The following is an 18807-nucleotide window of genomic DNA, read 5'->3' on the forward strand; positions in this document are numbered from 1 at the left end:
CACTAAATGATTTTATCAGAAATAAATGCACCAGTGAAGTGTGCATATATTTTTCTTTCTGTACTGAAATAGGCCACTAAATTCTTTCACCACATATAACTGCAGAAGTGAACTGCGGATATATTTATCTTTATCCACAGATTCAAGCCACTAAAGGCTTTTCAACATAGCACTTGCACCCCAAGAACAAATTGCTGGAATGCCAGAGCTGTATAATGGCTATTTGGATCCCCAAATAATCTTTCCCTGCACTTGTAAATTGCTTTTCTAGCACTGTCTCTAGCGCCTTCTGACGTCTCTCCCTGCCTCCCTGCACTAAGATGCTGTGAAATAATTCCTCCCTATCCTTTCCCTGCACTTAAAAATCATTTTTTTCAGTTTCTCTGTTTGCAATAAGGTTTTTCCTACACCCAGAACGCTGGAAAATGGCAGAAACTAAAATGGCTGCCATATTTATAGGGCTGTGACATCACAGGGCTGGCTGGCTGCTGATTGGCTGGATGCATGCATGTCAATCTGGGTGATCCCACCTTCCCAGAGTCCCTTGCCCCATGTCCTCAGTCCTCACACATGTAGCTGCCATTTTAGGAAAAATTGTGATTCGTTACCACAAAGCGCGAGTAAATTTTACATTAGTTGCAAATTAAATGTTTCCTGAAATTTGGATCGAATTCTACTTCGTCTGATTTAATTTGCTCATCTCTAGAAACCATGTTGTGTCTGTTGTTTTCACAAACCCATAGACTATAATTTGCGTAAAGGGTCCGTCATCACAGACAAAAATAGTGCATGGTTCCAAGATGTCACTACAGTGTCGTGGAAAACCACTCATTTATACACATTAAAGTCGATAGGTATGTGTGCTGTTTGTGGAGAACACAGAGAGACATCTGTGATTCTCTGATGTGTGATAGAGGCCTCAGGCGAAATGTGCGCCTGCATTAGATGTTTGCTTTTGTAGATCAGTCATATTAGATATGCTGGTATAAATTCTAGAATGTCTACTCAATACTCTATAAAGTTGACTACCCTTTCAGATGCATTTGAGCAGTAAACTATTGTATTTCAAAAGTTGACACAGACCCTCTTTAAAGAAAAGTTCTCTGGTTTCCCCAAGAGAATATAAAAAAAATATATAATAATAATAAAAAAATCAAAATATGTTAAAACTGACAAAGAGGCATTCTCCAATTCCACTTACCATCTATCTTTGCTACTCCAACACAGCTCGAGTCCCTGCTGCTCTGCACTTATTGTGCTGACTCAACATGCTAGGGCTGCTGAATCAATCTCTGGCCTTAATGGTGACCTGCTTCATCAAGTGATTGGTGTTTCCAAGCATTTCTTTCCTAGTGTTTCATGTACAAAGAACTGGCTTCAGAGGTACAAAGTAGCATGGACCAGAGCAGAGTCGTAATGGCATTAATGCTTCTTTATTATTGTTGGCATGTTCTGCTCTGTTAATTTTAATTTTCTTTTAAATATTTGTATACAAGAATCACTCATGTCTTGACTTATGTTTTCAAATTTTACAGAACTCTCATTCTCCATGGACCTGTTCACAGTTCTCCTCTCTATTGTTGTCATCGTAATTTTGACTGTTGTTTTAAAGAACCAGAATCAAGGAAATTACAAAAAACTTCCACCTGGTCCAAAGCCTTTACCGATCCTTGGAAATGTTCTCATGATAGACATGTCAAAGCCACATAAATCATTCCTAGAGGTAATACACAAATTCTCTAATAATATCACCAAAAAAACATTTCTGGTCTAATTGTTGCATTGCCATATTGTACCACTGTCAGGGGCCACACAAATCTTAGAAGTATTCTCATCTGAGACATTTATGGCCTACCAACAGTATATGCCGTAAGCATAGAAGTCTCAGAGGTACAACCATCTTACTGGATTAATTAACTTTGGCCTATTATCTGCTGCAGAGAATGGAAGTGGTATTGACCCTGATGAAGTGTTGTGTCATGGTATACACCCTCAGGCCATCACTCCTTGGGGACCTGTGCAATGAATAAATAGTGTGAAGGAACCAGGAAGAGATTATAGAACAAAGAACATATTTCTTTACTGAGTGCAAAGACAAATAGCAGCATATCCAGCAGCAGTTTGTACAAAGTGCAATTTCTCCTCCAGATAATGGAGCATGGTGGCTGGCAATATGGCAGAAGTAGTTGACACTCAGGAGAGATGAATTTTCAGCTAGAAAACTTCTAATTTGCATCCCTATGGCTGTACTCTACTACCTGTGGCTGTAGGTGTCCACTGTATGACACAGGCTTCTAGCTATGCCTGAACTGTGGTGGTGGTGTCTTAATGTGTTTTCCCTCACCGTGCAGTGGAGTATGTATAGCTCGATTGCTTGATCTCTCTGGTGACAATATGTTTACATATTTTCTGTAGCTTGGGATCCTGCATGTCCTCTGGGGTAGTGGCCCCAACAGTCACAACAGGTTGGAGAAGGTAAAGAATGACTTTGCCACACCTGTCCATAGGTTGTGTGTGCTATTGTAGCTCAGCCCCATTAACTTCAATGATGCTGGACTGCTGACACAACCCATGCACAGGTTTGACACTGTTTAAAAAAATATAATATATATATATTTGGAAAAAAATAACTGGCAGCACCATCCAAAACAGTAAAGAGGAAAGGAAGGGTGCAATGTCCGAGTATGGTAACTGGTGCTTACCCACTTATACAGAACAAAAAATCGGACTGCACTCCAGATGAATCTTCAGTAAAGTGTATACTTATTCACCCATACGGTGGCTAAAGCGACGTTTCGGCTCATACATGAGCCTTTCTCCAGCATTAGTAAGTAGTGAGCAAGTTACATATAAAGGTGTGTCAATCATAACAATCATTAGTGCTTCAACTTAATTGATACTTAAAAAAATAAAATAAATCCAAAAGACATTACAAATATGCCAAAACAAATCAGATTTGATATAGTTGGTAAAGTGACAAGTGCATAATATATAAAAAATACATATCATATTTTTCCAGATACATAATTGTTCACAGCTTCATTATATACAAACGTGATTGCTGCATAAGCCATAATATTAAACATGTGCAGGAGGAGGAAATTAGTCGATTGATACCTGGGAAAGTGATGGCACCCACGTAGACCATCGCGCTGTACAGCGCGTCCTTGCGATCCGTTTGCGCATGCCCCGATAGCCGCCACGTCATTGTCAGGTGCCCGCACGGAGACGCACGTACGTCGCACAGTCACATGTCAGTGATGAAAGCGGCGCACAATGCAATGACCCACGGCGTCCTGTACAATTTAAGAACGGAAAATGCGCATCCGGTGTCTCCTGTCTGGTGACTTATTGGAAAAGGGAGCATTGCCCGCAGGGATACCAGGAGGAGGAGGTAAGCGAGCCCTCCCCTTCCCAGCTACTTCCCAACTGATTTCTGGGGGCAGGGGATGAGCCTGCGATACCCACTGATCCCTTCCCAGCGGAAGAGCTGGCATCCGGGCAGAGCGCCGTTAGCCTCTGCTCCACCGACCCCCTTGTTACAGGGCTAGCTTGCACCCCCCTCACCCCAGCAGAAGTGCTGGCATCAGTGCAGAACACCACTGGCCGCTGTTCCCCAAGTAGCCCCAGCGGTTTGCCTAGCTGCACCAGGGAGACTGAGGATGCGGAACTGTTTCACTACAACCTGGGACCTACAGACCAGCACTGTCCCTTTTGGGTGAGCTACCCTGTTAACTATATACTGTGGGTGGGCAACTCTGCTAATGTTTCTTTGTGGGGGAGCTTCCCGACTAATCTAGGTACTGACCGACAGGAGGTGAGATACCTGTTTAGTCTTAACCCCAAAGAGAAGATATGTGACAAACTCCCCTCTTTTGAGGTTGCCACGAGTGCTTGGAGAGGACTACTTGCCAGCCTCTTACCATGTGACTACGGTCCCATGTTGTATGCACCGGTTTTATGCAATAGCGGCATAGTTATATAAGTTCATGTATTTTTCTGTCTTTGGAATTGTATTGTATGCTATGTGAGGGTACCCAGATAGCTAATTTTAGTGTATTTGTGTAGTCTGAGTGCATATTATTAGGTGAATGGCACTCAGACTACACAAATACACTAAAATTAGCTATCTGGGTACCCTCACATAGCATACAATACAATTCAAAAGACAGAAAGATACATGAACTTATATAACTATGCCGCTATTGCATAAAACCGGTGCATACAACATGGGACCGTAGTCACATTGTAAGAGGCTGGCAAGTAGTCCTCTCCAAGCACTCATGGTAACCTCAAAAGAGGGAAGTTTGTCACAGAAGAGTCTCAACCTTTTCCAAGTAGGAGGCTCATGTCCTCTGGGGTAGTGGTCCCAACAGTCACAACAGGTTGGATAAGGTAAAGAATGACATTGCCACACCTGTCCATAGGTTGTGTGTGCTATTGTAGCTCAGCCCCTTTAACTTCAATGATGCTGGACTGCTGACACAACCCATGCACAGGTTTGACACTGTTAAAAAAAATAATATATATATATATATATATATATATATATATGTGTGTGTGTGTGTTTTTCTGTTCCTGTACAACATTTTCAGCCAGAACAAATATTAGGATCCTTTTAGCTTAGAAAAATTAGGGTGGATATTCACTTGAAATTTCTTACTGATCGATCATTATCTTTTTGTAAGCTCACATGTGTAATCTCTGCTTCCTGGTCACAGACAGTAGCTATTAGTGTTGAGCGCGAATATTCAAATAGCGAATATTAATTGCGAATATCGCAACATCGCTAATTCACAAATATTTTGAAATATAGTGCTATATATTCGCTATATCGAATATTAGTCTTTTTTTTTATTTATTTTTTTACATCTGAAAACATGATTCCTCCCTGCTTCTTTCTTGTGGGTCAATGAGTCATTGGCCCACAAGCAACTTAAGCAGGAAGGAATCATGTTTTCATATGGGAAAAAAAAATTACAATTATCCCAAAAAACTAATATGTAACAATATAGTGAATATATTAGTTATTTAGAATATTCACATTTTTCTTCCAATCTGTACAGTTGTTCGCATACTCCTCCCCGACAAGCGTCCCCGTCACCATGGGAACGCCTGTGGGTTAGAAAATACCATTGGATCTGAGTTTTCCCTGAGAATGTGAAAACTCAGATCTGATGGTATATTCTAACACACAGGTGTTTCCATGGTGACGGGGACGCTTGTCGGGGAGGAGTATGCCAAAGTAGAATAACAGTACACATAAAAAAAAAAAAGCTGAATATTCTAAATAACGAATATATTCGCTATATTGTTATAACTTCATTTTTTTTAGAATATTTGTCATATTCTAAGACAAGATATATCAATATAGCAAATATTTGTAAAATACACATATAAACAGCAATTTAGCTAATAAAGAGCTATAGTGTGTGTGTATATAAATATATATATATATATATATATATATATATAATTTTTTTATTTTTTTAAAATCTGAAGTTCAGAAGAGACAAAACAAATTAGACTAGAAAAAAAAAGATTATAACACTATATTAGCTAAATTGCAGTCTATATGTGTATTTTATGAATATTCACTATATTGCTATAACTTTGTTTTTTAGAATATTCATCATATTCTAAAACAAGAATATGTAGCAATATAGAGGATATTCGTAAAATACACATAGCCATTTAATAGGAAAGTTGAAAAAATAAAATAAAATCTCAATACGCAAGTAATTAAATCGCATATTATTCGCGATAAATAGAATGGCAACTCCCGCTCATCACTAGTAGCTATTAGAGATGAGCGAATTTCTAAAAAAATTGATTCAGTCAGTTCGACCAATTTTCCAAAAAGATTTGATTTGAATTTATTTGTAGTGAATCACATTAAAAAACTGCTATTTCCTGGCTGCAGAGAGCCTTTATAGTGGTGTATAACACTGTGCCTTGCAGTAACACACATAGGGAGTCTGCTGTGGTAGTGAAACAATACTGCGAGAGTCAGTATGACATGCAGATGACAGGCGTCGCTCTTAGAATCACTGCACACTTTACTTATTTGGGCAGTTACGGTGCCAAAACTGACCAAATAAATTTAAGTGTGAACTCAGCCTTACAGGTCGATGTTAGAGTCAAGAAGAAGCGCACTCCTTTTACACCATCGTCAGCTGATTCCACATAGATGTCGACAGAACCTGTTCTATTAAACGCTTATACAATTAGAGCCCCCAACAGAGTGGAGAGGGTGTCAGCAGTAAGTTTGTGTTGATGTCACTGATTATTTTGCCCACCCTCTGATCCATCAGAACAATAACCTCCAAAAACGGATCCTGTCTGTTAGGCATTACTTGGTCAGCATTTTGTCAGTAATCCATCAGTATTGCTGAAGCCCCACCAAAAAAAGAGTGGGTCCAAAACAGAGATGACACGTGAATATAATGTTTGCATGTTGTCTGTGTTTTGTACCCACTCCTGCTTTTGGCTACTAAATCATAAGCCAATTCTGATGGGACTGTACAGGCCTTACAGCTGCTACATAGACAGGATCCATTGTGCGTCTAATTTTCCTTCCTTCTGACAGATAAGAAGGGTCAAATAAATTATCATGTCAACCAGGCAAAAAAGGCAAAATAGTGGCCCCGTCATGAAGTGGGTAGGGTGGGAACAGCATGAAAAGTCCAGAGTGGCCCAATGACATAGCAGTGAGGTGGCAGCAACATGAGAAGACCACAGAGTGGTGAAGTGGCAGCAGCATGAGGAGACCATAGAGTGGCCCAGTGACATAGTGGTGATGTGGCAGCAGCATGAGAAGACCACAGAGTGGTAAAGTGGCAGCAACTTGAGGAGACTAGAGAGTAGCTCAGATACATAGTGTTGAGGTGGCAGCTCCATAAGGAGACCACACAGTAGTGATGTGGCAGCAGCATGAGGAGATCAGAGTGGCCCAGTGACATAGTGGTGATATGGCAGCAGCATGAGGAGACCATAGAGTGGTGAAGTGATAGCAGCATGAGGAGACCACAGAGTTGCCCAGAGACATAGTGGTAATGTGGCAGCAGCATGAGTAGACCACAGAGTGACAGAGTGGGTAGGTGGGGGACAATACTAGTACCAGCTGAAGATGGTGGCGGACAGTAGGAGCACTTGGCAGCAGGTGTGAAATCAGGCGGGTAGCAGCATCAGAATAGTAGCTGAAGCAGGTAACCAGAAGAAACAGGTCTCTTTTGTCAAAGTGTTGGTGTGGCACCATGGATGATCTAGTCTGATGTATCAGGCATTAGTGATGGCCTTGCGTTTGGCCCGGCGGTCAGTTCGCAATTCATCGAACATGCGAAGATATGGCGATATTTGCATCCGCCATATTCTTTTACATTGTGAAGAACTTTGACCCATGACACATCCATCAGGTGGTACAGGACAGCAGCCAATTAAAAAGTCTTAGCACATGGACATACCCCCTACCTTATAAATAGACCCGATCTGGCCGCCATTTTACATTCAGTCTTTTGTCAGTGTAGGGAAAAGTTGCTGTGTGGAGCAGGGACAGACTGTTAGGGACAAAAACGCTATCAAATAGGCCCACAAAAGTCCTTTTAAGGACTAGTATAGGTATACTATTGATAGGTGTGCAGTACAGAGGGGTGTAATACACTTATAATATACTTTCTAACATACAAAGCATATTATAGTGGATTTGTATTGAGCAGTTCTGCAGCGATACTGCAGCTACACAGAGTGACAAACGAAATTAGAAAACATTATTATAACTGGTGTGATATACCAGTCGCCCCCCAAAAAATCTGATAGAAGCGGGGTGTTATATACCAATAATATACTTTCTATATAGTGCATTTGGGTACAGCAGCATGTCATGACCATGGTCATGGTCGTGACTCCTTGGGAGCCGCATGCATTTGCCCGCAGTCTGGTATTGTTGTCAACCACAGGTGAGGGCTAGTATCTTGCCTCACGTGTGGTTGCCGCTGGCAACTTTTGGTTGTTGGGCAGTGGAGCAGCCTGAGCTGGTTGCTGGGCGGCTCGCTGTCCATGCATGCGGTTGTCTTTGGCAATGTGTGTTTATGTGTGCACTTTCCTTGTCTGGTGTGCACGGGGTTTATTGTGTGTATTCCCCTTTTAGTTGCTGTCTTCCCTTCCCTGGTGTGTGAAGGGTTAATTCCCTTCCTAGTCTGTGAGCACTGGGTGTGTCTGCGTGGGTGTGGCTACATGTGCTATTTAACCTCAGTTGAGACCTGAGTTCTGAGGGGTACTCCAGCCTTGTAGTAAGCTGGAGGCACTCTCCTGGTCCCATATACCATCTGCCAGTGAGGGCCACCCTTGTGGTCAAAAATTGTGATACTATATGTTTATGTGATGTCTGTATTATTGCAGCTATGGTTCTGGGTCCCTGTGTGCTAATGTGTGCTGTGTCCTTTTATGTTTGTGTGTGGACAGCCAGCACTTGTGTCCAGGGATCCAGTCAGTGTGTCTGTGGCAGGTAGAGGTGGAAGTCTTTCACTCTCCTGCCATATCCATAGTCTGTTTATGGTTACATCCCATTGCAGCTCGGCCAGTTTTAGACTCCTCTTTCTCCGCATCCAGGAGGAACAGGTGGTCTACCCAGATCCTAGTTCAGGGATCGGCGGAGGGTGAGTAGGGATCCGAGGTTCCTGAGCATGGGCCCTCCTACCTTCAAGGTCGGCTCATGCAGCTAGGAGTTAGGGTCAGATTAGGGATGCGTTAGGAGGTGACCTGCTCCCTAATTCTGTCGTCCTGGCCGAGCAGCCACTAACATCTTCCGACATCGCACGGCTGAGGGTTTTCCCCATCCTCAGCCGTGACACAGCATTTGTTTGTGGTTTTGCTGCGTTCCCTCTGCTATACACAGTGACAAATGGTATTGGAAAAAAATAATTATAACTGGTATGTGCGTACGCGGAAATTATATTGAAGATATTTCGCATTGAAAAAAAATGAAGATTGCAAATTCGAATAATACATCTGGTATGTCACTGTTCATGTTGTGGGACTATTTGTGCACTTCTAGTAATTATTTGTGCACTTCTAGCAAATATGAGCTGAAGGTTTTTCAGGTTCGCCTGCCATTAAAATGAATGGGACCCACCGCAAACATTTTATTGCGTTCGCGAACCGTCCCGGCAGATGTTCGTCCATCAGGCGTTAATGTTTGAAGATCCTGGCTGAGCCACGCCTGATTCATTTTTACAAAAGTCAGTTTCTCTACATTTTGGGTGGAGATGTGAGTTCTCCTTGGGGTAACTATGGCGCCTGATGCACTAAACACTCGCTCTGATGCCACACTGCTGGCCGAGCAGGAAAGCTTTTCCAGGGCAAACTTGGCCAGTTGTGGCCACAAATCGAGTTTGGCTGCCCAGTTCTCCAGTGGATCTTCAATGTGGGGTGGCAGGGTGCACTCCAAGTAAGCCACAACCTGCTGGTTCCGGTTTTGCTCTTTCTGCCGCCGGCGCCATATTCTTTAGCATTGCGCTGAACTTTAACCCTTGACACACACTTTAGGTGGGACAGGACAGCCAATTAGGACGTTTCAGCACATGTACACACCCTCACCCTATAACAGAACCCGATCTGGCAGCCATTTTACATTCAGTCTTTTGCCAGTATAGGGAGAGGTTGCTTTGTGGAGCAGGGACAGACTGTTAGGGACACAAAACGCTAGCTAATAGGGCCACAAAAGTCCTTTTAAGGACTGGTATAGGTGTGCTATCAATAGGTGTGATATACTTTATAATATACTTTCTAACATAGTAAAGTATATTATAGTGCTTTTGTATTGTGCAGCAGTCATGTGCAGCTCTGCTGCAATACCGCAGATATATAGAGGGACAAACATTATTGGAACAACTTATTGCAACAGCTGTGATATACCTGTTGCCCCCCAAAAAAATGATTGAGGGGTGCAATATACCTGCTTCCACAAAATACTGATTGAGGGGTGCAATATACCTGCTTCCACAAAATATTGATTAAGGGGTTCTATATACCTGCTTCCACAAAATTCTGATTAAGGGGATTGATATACCTGCTTCCACCAAATATTGATTAAGGCCTGCGATACACCTGCTTCCACAAAATACAGATTGAGGGGTGCGATATACCTGCTTCCACAAAATATTGATTTAAGGGGTTCTATATACCTGCTTCCACAAAATTCTGATTAAGGGGATTGATATACCTGCTTCCACCAAATATTGATTAAGGCCTGCGATACACCTGCTTCCACAAAATACAGATTGAGGGGTGCGATATACCTGCTTCCACAAAATATTGATTTAAGGGGTTCTATATACCTGCTTCCACAAAATTCTGATTAAGGGGATTGATATACCTGCTTCCACCAAATATTGATTAAGGCCTGCGATACACCTGCTTCCACAAAATACTGATTGAAGGGTGCGATATACCTGCTCCCACCAAATATTGCTTGAGGCCTGCGATACACCTGCTTCCACAAAATACTGATTAAGGAGATTAATATACCTGCTTCCAACAAATATTGATTGAGCCCTGTGATACACCTGCTTCAACAAAATACTGATTAAGGGTCCATTCACACGTCCGTTGTTTGTTTCCTGATCTGTTCCGTTTTTTGCTGAACAGATCTGGACCAGATCTGGACCCATTCATTTTCAATGGGTCCTGAAAAAAAATCTGACATTGTGCTGTCCGTTTTTTTTCAGGACCCATTGAAAATGAATGGTTCCAGATCTGGTCCAGATCTGTTCAGCAAAAAACGGAACAGATCAGGAAACAAACAACGGACGTGTGAATGGACCCTAAGGGTACTTTCACACTAGCGTTTTTATTTTCCGGCACTGAGTTCCGTCATAGGGGCTCAATACCGGAAAAGAACTGATCAGTTTTATCCCCATGCATTCTGAATGGAGATAAATCCGTTCAGGATGCATCAGGATGTCTTCAGTTCAGTCACTAAACTGCGTTTTGGATGGAGGAAATACTGCATGCTGCGGTATTATCTCCGTCCAAAATTCCAGATCAGTTGCCAGAATGCCGGATCCGGCATTAATTTAAATTGAAATATATTAGTGCCGGATCCAGCATTAAAAATACCGCAGTATATAACAGATACGTTTATCCGGATGACATCCAAAGAGACGGATCTGTTCTTGCAATGCGTTTATAAGACAGATCCGCATCCGGATCCGTCTGCAAATGCTCTTCGTTTGCATGCAGATTGCCGGATCTGCAGGCAGTTCCGGAAACTGATTTGCTTGCCAGATCACTCTGCCGCAAGTGTGAAAGTATTGATATACCTGCTTCCACAAAATACTGATTGAGGGGTGCGATATACCTGCTGCCATAAAAAATTGATTGAGGCCTGCAATATACCTGCTCCCACAAATACTGCTCTTCTATAGGGACTTTGGCACAGGGTCATGGTGAAAATGACAGGCAGAGGAAGAGGCAGGCCATTCCGTAGGGGTGGTAGGGGTCGGGCAGGTGCACTAGGCCGGAGCCTAAGTGGGAAGTTAGTGACGGTGCGTGTGATTACGTCAAAGGACGCACCAGAGTTGGTTGAGTGGCTCACTCAGCCTTCTGCTTCTGCACCCTCCTCACTCTCTGCTGTGTGCACCCCCAAAGACACCACCACCACCATAGCCCCTCCACTCGAGTCAGAGGAATTATTTTCCCACTCATTTCCAGACCTTACCAATGCGCAGCCATTCTTGGAATCAGATGAGGAAGGGGGGGTAGCAACGGCCGCCACCCAGCAGTCTGACGACAGCACCCAGATCAGCCCAAGGAGGGTGGTCTCCGCTGTTTCTGCCTATTCCGAGATCTCTAATGTAAGTGGTGGTGATGGTGACGATGATGATGTGTCGATGGACGTCATGTGGGTGCTCACAAGAGAGGAAGAGGAGGGGAGTTCAGAGGGAGAGACTAGCAGCAGATAGGGAGGAGAAGGAGAAGCAGGCAGAGCTCGCAGTGCACAGAAAGCAAAAAGCAGACTGCAAATGTATCTGGAGCGAGCCATTCACCATCACAGTCACATCTTGCATTCATAAGACAACGGAACATGTGTGTGGGCTTTTTTTAACATGTCAGCTGCTGACAATGGTGTTGCCATCTGCAGCCTGTGCTGTCAACTCATAAGTCGCAGTAAGCCCAACAGTCACCTAGGGACGACCGCCTTAAGAAGGCACCTGGCCTCCCATCACCGAGCCCAGTGGGAGCAACGCTGTCAGAACCCACAAAGCCACACTCGCGGTGCTCCACATCCTGCCTCCTCTCCTTCTACTCTGCTCCCATTTGTCCTCCACTCCACCTTCAACAGTGCCTTCATCGTGTTCAACTGGCAGAAGGCAGGCTTCCGTGTCCCAAATGTTCGAGCGTAAAAAGTATATGACACAGCATAATCCTCTCGCCCAATGGCTGACCGCTGGCTTGTTGGAACTGCTAGCCTGCCAACTACTGCCATATAAACTAGTGGACTCGGAGGCCTTTAGAAAATTTGTGGCCATTGGCACACCGCAATGAAAAGTCCCAGGAAGGAAATATTTCTCCCAGAAGGGCATCCCAGAGCTAAATGGCCATGATCAGCGGCAAGTGAATATATCTCTGGCACACAGTGTCGGTGCCAGGATACATCTGACCACAAACATGTGGTCTAGCAAACACAGGCAGGGAAAGTACATAACTTTTACTGCTCACTGGGTGAACCTTCTGACGGCAGTCAAGCAGGTAACCCATTGCACCCATGTGGATTTGGTGTTACCACCTTGGATTTCATGCAGGCCTGCTTTTTCTTCTCCTCCTCCGTCTCATACTCGGCTGACTCCTCCTTTTCCACTGCTACCACCTCTTCCGCTGTACCCCCAAGCTCCCCAGAACCTATAGGTAAGACGTTGCCATGCTGTGCTGCGGCTGTTGTGCCTGGAAGCCAAGAACCACACCGTTACTGCACTGCTTTCAGCTCTGCGGTCACAGGCCGATCAGTGGCTAACACTGCTCAATTTGAAAGTTGGTAAATTGGTGTGCAACAACGGTGCCAATCTGCTGAGTGTGCTAAAACAGGGCAAGCTGACACACGTCCTGAACTTAGTCGTGTAGCGATTTGTTGTCAAACACCCCGGGATCCAGGACGTCTTCTGGCAGCCAGGAAAATCTCTGGCCATTTTAGAATATCTTACACGGCCATGGCTCTCCTTGCTGACGTTCAGCAGCAACACCACCTGCCCGTCAGACGTCTGATTTGTGACAACCCGACGCACTGGAACTCCACCTTGTATATGCTTGATAGGCTGCTCCAGCAGCAACGTGCCGTTAACGACTACGAGTGTTCATTGCATTGTGTCATTGATCAAGCCGTCGAGGAGCATCTTGACTTCAAGCATGTCTAGAGAAGTGCGCCGGCAGGGGATAAAAGAAAGTTTTCTGAGCTTTTGCTTCATCTGCCTCCAGGAAGAAAACGATAGTCGGAAACACGCTGCTGGCTACTCTCAGGTACTGCTGGCGGCTTGGGATGGCTTTTGGAGGTGACAGGTTCCCTTTAAAAGTAAAAAACATTGCTTATGAAAACGTGTAGAAATCTGAGTCTCAATTCCTTTTGGTATTCGCATCCCCACCTATCCCTTGGTTAAACTTGATGGACATATGTCTCTTTTCAACCATATTAACTATGTAATTATGTAATGCGCATTCGCGAACCATCCCGACCGATGTTCGTCCATCATTACTGGTGAGTAGTTTCTTCCCCGGTCAGACCTGCGTGAGGATGGCCGTGGTGCAAATAGGCAGCGGCAAGATCACTACATAGGATGTCTCAATAGTAGTTCAGTTTGTCTTCCCTCTCAGCGGGTGTGAAAAGGCTTAGATTTTGGACCAGTAGTGAGGGTCTAACATGGAGGAGAGCCAGTACTCATCCATCTAGCGAATGATGACAATTCGACTGTCACTATGCAAGCAAGTGAGCATGCATCGGGCCATTTGCGCAAGTAACTCGTGGGGACTCCCTGCCTCCATGTCCACTGCATACTGCCACCGTGTGTCTGGGTCCTCTGCCTAGTCTTCCTCATCGCCCTGTAGCTCCTCTGGCTGCTCCTTCTCCTCCTCTCCTGTCACCTGTGTAGAAAAACACCTATTTCTCTATGCATTGTTTGTGCTTGAATGTCCTCCTCCTCCTTCTCCACTAGTTCAGCCCCCACAAGGCTTATGTGGCCATGAGATGTAATCGCCATGTCTCCAGTCCCCTGGCCAGCCAGATTTAGCAGCATCTGTTTCAGGACATGAATCACTGGAATGACGTTGTTCATCCTGTAGTCCTGGCGACTGACAAATAAAGTGGCCTCCTCAAAGGACCTGATCAAACATCAGGTGTCACGCATGAGCTGCCACTGGCTAACAATAAAATTACACAGGGGAGTACCTCGGTCCGCCTGTATCATCAAGAAATCATTTATGGCCTTTCTCTGTTCATAGAGTCGGTCCAACATATGGAGGGTGGAATTCCAATGGGTGGAAACGTTGCATATTGGCCTATGTTGGGGGATGCCCTTCTGCAGCTCAATGAGGGTGTACTTTGCGGTGTATGAATGGCTGAGGTGCATGCAAAGTTTCCTTGTCATTTTCAGGATGTCTTGCAGATGGGTGGAAGATTTCAGGAACCGCTTGACAACCAGATTGAACACGTGCACCATGCAGGGCACATGGCTCAGCCCTCCTTGACGCAGCGTGGACACTATGTTCTTCCCGTTGTTGGTCTCCATGGTTCCAATTTTGAGTTGTCGAGGAGAAAGCCAGGATTCGATTTCTTGATGATGGCCAATGAGTAGTTCCTCCCCTGTGTGTCTCTGTTCGCCCAGGCAAACTAGGTGCAGAACAGCGTGACACCACTGTGCCCTGCACATGTGGTATGCTGGTTGGGCACTTTGACTTGTCCCTGCAGTGGAGGCTGAGGACACGGTGGAGGATGAGGAGGCAGAGGCGGACATTGTTGCAGGACCAACGACGTGAGAATGTGGAGGTGGAAGCTGCGTCACCTGGCCAAGTTGCTGCTGTGGCTGGGCAGGAACCACATTTACCCAGTGGGTCGTAAAGGACATATATTGTTCTTGACCGTAGTTACAGCTCCACACGTCGATGCTGCCGTACAGTTTGACAGATACTGACAGGCTTAAGGACTGGCACACCTTTTGTTCTACATGTGTGCAAGGCTGGTACTCCATTTTTGGCAAAGAAATGATGGCTTGGGACTCTCCACAAACCATCAGTACTATGAAAGGTGCAGAGTCCACCACCTTGAAAGGGAGGGACTGCAGCACCAGTAACTTGGCCAGGAGCACGTTCAGCTTCTGCGGTGTTGGATGAGTGAACGCATACTGTTGTCTCTTGGCAATTGCTTCGGTAATCAATTGCTGATGAAATGACTGACAAGGAGTAGGAGGAGCAGGAGCATCAGGGCCAGCAGATGTTGGGAAGGACAGACAACTCCCTTTGGCTGAGGTGGTGGACTTGACTGCATAAAGTTAGGTGCGTGCCACTAGGTGCTGCGGCAGGCTGGACTGCCACATCGGAGACATGGTTCTCCCAGAACACTTTATGGTGATGCTGCATGTGTTGACGCAGGGCAGTGGTGGCAACATTGGCACCCCGACCACGTTTCACCTTCTGCCCACAAAATCCGGCAAATGGCCATGTTCACGTCATCCGCCGGCCTAAACAAAAATTGCCTCACCGCCGAGTATGGCGCTGACTACCTGCTACCGCTGCCTCTGTGAACCCCTGCACCACTACTTTCCAGGCCGGCAGGCTCCTGCAAAGTGAGTAGTCTATCCCGGGCATGTTTGGCTTCCAACCTCCCACTGCTGCCATCCTGCTGACTCACAGCCATGCTGCCACCCTCTTCTCCTGATGATGAAGCCCTTTATTCTCTCAGATCCCAAGTGCGATCAGCTACGTCATCATCATCATACGCTACTGTCTGCACGTCACTGGTGTCCCCCTCAACGGTCTCAGGGCCAGGAGCCTGACCGCTCACAACAACTGCTCCCACGCGGTTCTCCTTATCACTACTTGCCTGCCTACCGGACGAAGCGGCAGATGTCTCCTCCAGATCTTGGCTGGGAAGTAGCTGCTGACTGTCCTCTAGTAGCTCGTCCTTGCTGAAAAGGGGAGCTGAGCCTATGGCATATAATACTTCTGGTGCTGAGGGAACTGAAAATGACAGAGGAAGGTTCAGGATAGGTGGTACTAAGGGGCCTGCTCCCAGGCCATGCCACGTAAATGGGTGTAGTGCCAATTATGACATATTTTCCTTTTTTTTTCTCCTGGTAATACCCCCCTCCCAAAAAAAATAAAAAAGTTAAACAATGTAAAATCAACACAGAAAGGCTAATAGGACGTACGCATATTTCCTATTAATACACCCCGTAAATGGCTGTATTAAAGAACTTGCACCCCAATCACAAGCAAGTTTTGCTGGAATTAGTGATGTATCATATAGTGCAAACAACCTAAAAGCAATTTGGATTCCCAATAAGTGCAGAAAGGTGTGATAGAATCGCTCCTATTACCCAGGCTGTACACTCCCCTATTGCACCATGTTCTCCTTTTTATAGTGTAGATGATGCCTCCCTATCCTTTCCCTACACCTTGAATAATCTTTCCCTGAATTGTAAATCGTTTTCTTGGCACAATTAAGTCTTTCCTAGCACTGTCCCTAGCGCCTGCTGACGTCTCGCCCTGCACTAAGTACACTGGAAAATGGCAGAATCCAAAATGGCTAAGGCTATTTATAGGGCTGTGACATCACAGGGGCTGGCTGGCTGCTGATTGGCTGCTTGCATGGCATTGTGGGTGATCCCTCGTTCCCAGAGTTCCTTGCTCCGTGTCCTCACACGTGAAGCAGCCATTTTAGGAAAAAATGTGATTCGTTATCATAAGGCGTGAAGAAATTGGATTCGATGCAAATCAGATTTTTCCTGAAATTCTGATCGAATTCTACTTCTGAGTCACCCAGGCCTCATCAAATTGTACAGTTCCTGCTCTTCCCGCTTCATTATTTCTTTTGGCTCCTCCTAGATTTTGCACTAACAAAAGATTCATATTTAAAGGGCTTTTTATGCAGAATCATAGGTAGACTTTCCTTCACCTGTGCAAATATGCAGTTTACTGAATTAGCCTTGTATCTACAGTGGGATGCGAAAGTTTGGGCAACTTTGTTAATCGTCATGATTTTCCTGTATAAATCGTTGGTTGTTACGATAAAAAATGTCAGTTAAATATATCATATAGGAGACACACACAGTAATATTTGAGAAGTGAAATTAAGTTTATTGGATTTACAGAAAGTGTGCTATAATTGTTTAAACTAAATTAGGCAGGAGCATAAATTTGGACACTGTTGTCATTTTATTGATTCCAAAACCTTTAGAACTAATTATTGGAACTCAAATTGGCTTGGTAAGCTCAGTGACCCCTGACCTACATACACAGGTGACTCCAATTATGAGAAAGAGTATTTAAGTGGGTCAATAGTAAGTTTCCCTCCTCTTTTAATTTTCTCTGAAGAGTAGCAACATGGGGGTCTCAAAACAACCCTCAAATGACCTGAAGACAAAGATTGTTCACCATCATGGTTTAGGGGAAGGATACAGAAAGCTGTCTCAGAGATTTCAGCTGTCTGTTTCCACAGTTAGGAACATATTGAGGAAATGGAAGACCACAGGCTCAGTTGAAGTTAAGGCTCGAAGTGGCAGACCAAGAAAAATCTTGGATAGACAGAAGCGACGAATGATGAGAACAGTCAGAGTCAACCCACAGACCAGCACCAGAGACCTACAACATCATCTTTCTGCAGATGGAGTCACTGTGCATCGTTCAACCATTCGGCACACTTTACACAAGGAGATGCTGTATGCGAGAGGGATGCAGAGCAAGCCTTTTCTCCGCCCACAGCACAAAAAGTGCCGCTTGAGGTTGGCTAAAGCACATTTGGACAAGCCAGCTTCATTTTGGAATAAGGTGCTGTGGACTGATGAAACTAAAATTGAGTTATTTGGCCATAACAAGGGGCGTTATGCATGGAGGAAAAAGAACACAGCATTCCAAGAAAAACACCTGCTACCTACAGTAAAATATGGTGGTGGTTCCATCATGCTGTGGGGCTGTGTGGCCAGTGCAGGGACTGGGAATCTTGACAAAGTTGAGGGACGCATGGATTCCACTCAGTATCAGCAGATTCTGGAGACCAATGTCCAGGAATCAGTGACAAAGCTGAAGCTGCGCCGGAGCTGGATCTTTCAACAAGACAACGACCCTAAACACTGCTCAAAATCCACTAAGGCATTTATGCAGAGGAACAAGTACAACGTTCTGGAATGGCCATCTCAGTCCCCAGACCTGAATATAATTGAGAATCTGTGGTGTGACTTAAAGAGAGCTGTCCATGCTCGGAAGCCATCAAACCTAAATGAACTAAAGATGTTTTATAAACAGGAATGGTCCAAAATACCTTCAACCAGAATCCAGACTGTCATTGGAACCTACAGGAAGCGTTTAGAGGCTGTAATTTCTGCAAAAGGAGGATCTACTAAATATTGATTTCATTTCTTTTTTGTGGTGCCCAAATTTATGCACCTGCCTAATTTTGTTTAAACAATTATAGCACACTTTCTGTAAATCCAATAAACTTCATTTCCCTACTCAAATATCACTGTGTGTGTCTCCTATATGATATATTTAACTGACATTTTTCATCGTAACGACCAACGATTTATACAAGAAAATCATGACGATTAACAA

At 44.5% G+C, this 18807-nt stretch overlaps 1 pseudogene; it reads left to right on the top strand.

Annotated features, from left to right (window-relative positions):
- Positions 1-1549: 1549 nt before the first annotated feature.
- The window catches only part of LOC122935958, an 88878-nt pseudogene continuing 71620 nt past the window's right edge, over positions 1550-18807 (top strand).

The sequence above is a fragment of the Bufo gargarizans genome, chromosome 4, assembly GCF_014858855.1.
Source record: "Bufo gargarizans isolate SCDJY-AF-19 chromosome 4, ASM1485885v1, whole genome shotgun sequence".
In the NCBI taxonomy this organism is placed as follows: domain Eukaryota; kingdom Metazoa; phylum Chordata; class Amphibia; order Anura; family Bufonidae; genus Bufo; species Bufo gargarizans.